We start from the raw sequence: 6,833 nt of genomic DNA on the forward strand, positions 1-6,833 counted from the left end.
CTGCAAAATAAAAAAGCAAAGTCAACTGGAAGTTTTCCCTGGTGGTGCAGCTGTTAAGGTGAGGAATTGTCAGTACTGGGCTGGACCAGATACCATTTTTTTCAGCAAAGAGGTACAAGACCGACTTTCTCACCAGTTTTTAGCTCTTTTCTCCTTTATTCAGATGGAGTTCTCCCATACTGGCTCGTTTTACAGCTAAAATTGACTGCAGCTTACCTAGTTACTGAAACAAAGGTCTCTCAGCTAGGATTTTACTCTGATTCTTATATTCCATGAATCTCAGCCACCCTTAAGTCAGGCTAGTTCCATCAGTGAGGCAGGAATGACCCACCTCTATTTTAAATGCCAGAGAAAAATTTCCCTAACAATTCAGCTAACGCTCATCAGAAAGCAATCGTCCTCCAGATCCTACTCGGAGCTTTACAGATATATTTCTCAAGTTTCAGTTTAACCTTTCTGATGAAAATTCCCACCTTATGGAAGGAAACTCTTGCCTCAAAGCTGCGGCTGAGCTTGAAATGAAGTGGGAGAGATGGTGAGGAGCCTGTGGGGTGGAAAGGGAGCAGAGGGAGCGCTGCAGATCCATGCTGAGATACCACAGTGACACTCTGAGGATATCAGCGGTGCATACAAGAGCTTCTGCTGAGCTGAGCTCCCACAGGCAGCCCCAGGCAGGAGCCTGGCACTGCAGCAACAAAAATATTTAAGTATCTGAGTGTTAAACCGCGGCTCTGAGAAAGGAAATTTCTTGTCATGCGGATGTTCTGTGCGCGGCTTCTCTAAAAGAGCAGAGAGAAAAGATTCACAGCTTCGCAACCTAGATGATTTAATTGTCCTGCACGGGTAAAATTAATGCACAAACGCAAGATGCGCCAAATCCAGTCTTATGATTCCCGTGAGTATTTCTGTGAATTTCATGAACCTGAAATTGTTGAAATCAACTTGCTCGATTTGCTAGGAGCTGTGCACACAGCTTGCTGTTAGCGGAATGATTTATACAGGTGTGAAAGTTCAACGTGTTTTCTTGTTATTCTGGTACCTTATAATAAATTGACCTTCCTTGACTCATGTAGCTCATAGGTTCCTGCAGGATTTATCTTACTTAAATGATTTTAGCCAGGCTTCAAAAGGCAGTTAGAGATAGCAGGGAGGAGTAGGAGAATTCTTGATAGCAAAGTTAATTAAAGTGCCTATTTCCCTGTAAAAGCCTAAAAATCATAGAATCCCAGAACTGTTTGGGTTGGAAGGGATCCTAAAGCTCATGTGTTCCAACCCCCTTGCCAAGGGTAGGGACACCTCCCACTAGACCAGGTTGCTGGAAACCCTGTCCAACCTGGAAAAATGCATGTTAAAGCTAGTGTTCATAGAAAAAAAAAAAAAAAAAAAAAAAAGACAAAAAAACAACCAAACAAACAAAAAAACCAACAACAACAACAACAACAACAAAAAACAACCAAACAAAAAAAAAATGAAAGATGTAAATGAACAAAAGCCATCCTTTGCCTCCACAGACTTCTAGTGGTTATTCTATATTGAAATTACGCACCTTCTGTTATTTGAATCTCTGTTTAAATGTGAAATTTTGCAAAGCTTTCTTTTAAAAGTAACGAAGTGGAAATTTGTAGGGAAAATGGATACTTCACAAGTTCAAACTGGATGAATAAAAATAAACATCTTCTTTAGATATTTTGATCCAGCAATTGGAAAACTCAGCAAATCAGCCACTAGCCCAGATGGAAAGAAATTGCTGAGGACATTCTGCCAGCTAGTTCTGGATCCTGTCCTTAAGGTAAAACACTATTTTGTCTGGATTTAATTGCAAGAGGGTAAGTATAGCAGCTTAACCCTTAGGACAGCCAACCTTCTTCTTAAGCAGGTCCATACTCTCAGTAAAGATTACAAACAAGAACAGTGTGAAAAATGTGGTACAAAAATAGGAGGCAGAAAATCTGAATGATTTGTTAACTGGAATAACATATTAATCATGTTACTAAAGATCTCTGTGTGAACTCCTTCCCACTGGAATTTGGAATTTCCTTGGGAATTGCAAAACATTTAATGTAATTTGTGAATCTTAAGCTGTATGATCCTTGCAAATAGCTTCTCAAACAAAAGCCCAGAACAGAGGCACCAGAAGGTTTTCAGCTGTGCAACATGTTTAGGATAAATGATAAACAAATCCTGTCTTTGTTACATCACTTACTCTGGTTGCTATAAATTTTTTGAGATTATTTTATGCCATTATGAATTTCAAGAAGGAAGAAGCAGCCAAAGTGATAGAGGAACTTGATATCAAAGTCTCAAGGTAGACATAGATAAAAGAAATAAAACGCCTCCTCAAGGTAACCTATCCTTTCCACTTCATTAGAATTGTCAGTGTGGTGGTATTTCTCACCCTTGAGCTGTAGAGTGGCAACAGTCCTTTAGGTCCTTTTAAAATGCATGGAAATTTACCTTAATTGTCTTTTTATAATCTGGTCAGAGCTAAATTCCTGTGTCAGGAATGCCACAATCTGAAATAATGTGCTGGGAATGTACTGCACTGAATCTGCCAGGGAGATAACAGAACCTGAGCGTGGTGCAGCACACAAAGCAGACACCTGGTCTAAGAAAACAGAGGAATTTTTTATTTCATACTAGCAAAAGGCACCAGTACTGCCTCCCTGCCTCTTCTCAAGATGTCAGTGCAATGCTGATACAAATGCTGTGGCTATGTGATCAGAAATGAGATTTCTGGGGGCTCTCATGGGTTCCAGTGTACCCAAAAAGACTGAATTCCAGTCAGCCCTGGAAGAGCAATGCCTGAAAGCACATCAGCACTTTCTGTGCAGCATTGAATGCTAAGAGAAGAGAATTTAAGAAACTGCCCAGTTCCCTTTGTAACTCAAGTTCTCCTCAGGTTTGTAAAATCCCACAGGAAAAGGGGATCCATGTGTAAACTTCTTTAATTCTTCAGTGGAGAAGGGAAATCCTAACACATAACTGTGACAAGTGGCCAGAGATTTAATAAAACACTTGGGTTTATTTTTAATCTTCTCTATATGGAAATTACAACCATAAAATATGGCTATGCATTGACATTTTTCTTTTTAGTACTCAAATGTGTTGTCAACAGAGAAGGACATTCGTGGCTTTTTTCAGGAGCTTAACCCAAGATCCCAACCTTTGGCTGGAATGTAAGCCACCAGCCCAAGGAAATACAGAATACAATGAGTGATGGTTTTTAGTAACTCAAACATAGAGTTGTATCCAAATTGCTCGTTCTAAATAAGTATTTTACTCACAGCTTTAAGATTTAAAAGATTTTAGTAGTCATAGAGAAGTCTTAAATGGATGCCATGACTTTTTAAATTGAATTGAATTGAAGTGAAGGGAATCCCTAGGTGAGGCCTTCTATATGGAACCCAAGAAGTCTATGTTTGTTTTTATGTTTGGTGAAACAAGTTTAAATTCCAGTGCAAATTTTGGATTCCTAGGCCATACATGATATGTTGATGGCTCCCTGTTGGACATGCCTTGCTTCAGGTGATCACCTTTCACCTACCCCACCCTGTACCAGCAAAAAAACACCACTGTGCAATCCTCTGAGGGGCCACCTGACAGTGAAGCTGCTTTGGGCAAAAAAGTATAATATTCCCACTATACCAAGGGCTGTCAAAAATACAGCACTCCTACTGCACACATGAGCAAAACTGCCTCAAATAGATTTAGATTAAGTTTCTGTGTTATAATTAGTAATTTGGCACTGTTGAACAGGGTATTGAAACAAAGCAAGCAACAAAAAAAGCCTTGGGGTACCACACATAAAGTTTGGCTTATGTCTATATGCTGGATGCTGATGTGTGGGAAACTACATTGTATTTATTTTAGACTCAGAGAATGTGTGGTTGAGATCAGCAGGAATATGATGGGGGAATGTTAAGATTAAATTCTAGCACACTTAATTATTTTCTATTGGAGACAGAGCTCTCCTCTAATCCCAGAGTAGTTTGGGTTGGAAAGGACATTCGAGCCCATCCAGTGCCACCCCCTGCCATGGCAGGGATACCTTCCACTGTCCCAGGCTGCTCCAAGCCCTGTCCAGCCTGGCCTTGGACACTGCCAGGGATCCAGGGGCAGCCACAGCTGCTCTGGGCACCCTGTGCCAGGGCCTGCCCACCCTCCCAGCCAGCAATTCCTTCCCAAGATCCCATCCAGCCCTGCCCTCTGGCACTGGAAGCCATTGCCTGTGTGCTGTCCCTGCCTGCCTTGTCCCCAGTCCCTCTGCAGCTCTCCTGGAGCCCCTTCAGGCCCTGGCAGGGGCTCTGAGCTCTCCCTGGAGCCTTCTCTTGTGCAGGTGAGCAGCCCCAGCTGTGCCAGGCTGGCTCCAGAGCAGAGGGGCTCCAACCCAAACCATTCTGGGATTCTGTGATTCTAAGAGGCTTTTTATTCTAAAGTTACGGAAAGGTTAAATGGAAATAGCAAAATGTAGGTGGGTAGGTAAATTGTTATTTAAAATTACCTTTCTTCAAGGGAAGTTACTATTTGGAGGTAATTTTTCTCATTTCTTTCTGTCACTAAATCTTTGGGATAACAAACAATGGGTATCCTAAATAACCAGAAACAGCAGAAAGAATTGGGATTTTTTTAATAAACTCTTTTTGAACTGTTGAAACATTAACTTCTGGCCTTTGAATAACTGGATTTTCTTAGTAAATTAAATTTTTCCAAGAAAAGCTGAAAAATACATTCCATCCTAAAAGTATTTGTTTATCACTAAGCCCAGATTTTCACATGCTAATTTGTCTTAACTGTCTTAAAAGCAATCAGAAGATTTAAAACCTCCTTTAAAAATTAATTCCAGACGACAGTGTTGGGTGGTGGGCAGGAAATATACCAGCCTAGCTGCCTAAAACATGTCTTGGCCATCAGGGCTGAAGGATGTGAGTGCAAGGACAAAAGAGCAAAATGGAGAATTCCTTTTCCACCTCTATGACTTGTGAGACCTGTCCTGGCAAAGCAAGGGAGTTTTGCAGCTGTAGTGATTTTTCTAAGCCAAACTGATGTTTTTTTCAGGTACAGTATTTATCAGACTGCTTGTCAGCCTGTTGTCCTGTATATCTTCAGTTCAGATCATCTCCAGTTCAGATAATTTACTCCTTTTTTCCTGGCAGCCAGCTCTTCCAGATTTGGTGCCAGCAGAGGGTGCCAGAAAGATGTGGCAGCTCCTGCACACTCAGACTTTTCCTTTTCAGGTTGGGTTTCCGTAATTTTAAATAAAGATTTTCCTTTGCAGCAAGCCCTGGGGGAAGAATTGGTCACCAGCAGCAGCAGGGTAGAAAATTTAGTACAAATGTGAAGCTTTAAAAGGACAACAATGCCAGCCCAAGGAGCTTCCATGATAGGACACCTCCCTTGCCAATACTTATGCTACTTTAAAATAATGTGATCTTGCTTATGCTGCCCCCGAAACTTTTCAGTGTGGTACAGAGCCCTTCTTCTGGTGGTTTGTTTGTGAGTCCCATTTCACTCCTCCCTTTTTAAAAATGCACTTCAGGAGTATCCTGTGACATCGAGAAGTTTCACAGGGCACATTTGGAACTCCTCATGTGGAAAAACTGCAAGAAATGCCATGTTTTATTTTGGAGGTGGCTCCTTTCAAAGCATCAGTGTGGAACCTGCTTAAGTAATCAGTGATGAAGTAAGAGATGGTCAACTTATAAAGTCTAAACTGGCAATCTGACTTCTGAAAATAATAATTTACTTGTTTAATAATACTTGTGTGGCTTGGTTTGAGTATTTAGGAGGTTTTATTTAATTTGTAGCCCTCTGTATCTGTCCTGCTGCACTGCTGCCTTTCCCACGCCGGAGGGCCCGAGTGGCTGAGTGTGTTCAGGGCTTTGTTCATGTTCCCTTTCTGGAACCTTCTCTGCAGTAATTGCTTTGACAATAATAGAGCCACACTGCACAGGAGCTGGTGAAGGACAGGCTGTCACTGAACATATTGTTTTGTGTCCTGTTCCTTTTCTAACAGGTGCAAGCACTCCATCTCTCACCTTGGCTGTTTCTGAACACTGAATTAACACTTCTGAGTGCTTATATAAGCTTAAGGAGCTCAAGATGACCAGGTCAGTTCCTGTGACATGTTAAACACCTTTTTCTCAGTATCCTGCTCTGTCTATTTGAATTGAATTTTGCCTTTTCATTGCCAATTAACTTGGTCACATGAGATCTTTTTGCAAGTGGGAGTTGGCCTCACTTTTACCTGCTTTAAAGAATTAATTGGAAAGCAGCAGTTTCCTAGCTACCATTAGGGTGTTCTAGGGTTTTGTCTATGCAGAAACTCACAATAAGCCAGTTCCATTTTTTCCTGTAGCTGGCTCATCCCTTTTTAATTTATTTTTTTTTTCCTTCCCACTAGGTTTTACTGCCAATTTGAGAGCCAGCACTGGCAGCCAGGTTTTTCCAGTGCATCTTTGATCATTGGCAGATTCTGCCTGGAGATCCCTGGCAAGTTGTGCCTGAAACAAGTAAAGGCAAAGGCTTCAAGGAGTTTGTTCCACCTCTGGAAAACTTCCTAGGTAAGTTGTAATCACTTCTGTTTCGTGGTGTGTGATGCACTGCCTGGATTTTTCCTGACAGTTTCCTCTTAAAACCAGGAAGGAAATGGAAAATTTTAGAGCGTCACTTTGAATACACACAGAGTGTTGTAGAAGTGTGGTGACACCTAATTAAAAAAAATAAAAATGACATCCTAATTTGGCTTATGTGGTTGTTGGTGCCTGTATGTTGTCTGTGACCACTCCTGCCTCTGTCAAAAACCCACTTTTAAAAAAATCCACGTAGGACTAGTG

The 6,833-nt window shown here is 41.3% G+C and overlaps 1 long non-coding RNA gene across 1 annotated transcript; it reads left to right on the top strand.

Annotated features, from left to right (window-relative positions):
* Window positions 1-451: 451 nt before the first annotated feature.
* Window positions 452-6,516, top strand: LOC148219958 (uncharacterized). Its single transcript, XR_015799262.1, has 3 exons — window positions 452-895; window positions 6,014-6,107; window positions 6,401-6,516. It is a non-coding gene; the product is annotated as an uncharacterized LOC148219958 (long non-coding RNA).
* The last annotated feature ends 317 nt before the right edge of the window (window positions 6,517-6,833 follow it).

This window comes from Sturnus vulgaris, chromosome Z (assembly GCF_052056855.1).
Source record: "Sturnus vulgaris isolate bStuVul1 chromosome Z, bStuVul1.hap1, whole genome shotgun sequence".
In the NCBI taxonomy this organism is placed as follows: Eukaryota; Metazoa; Chordata; class Aves; order Passeriformes; family Sturnidae; genus Sturnus; species Sturnus vulgaris.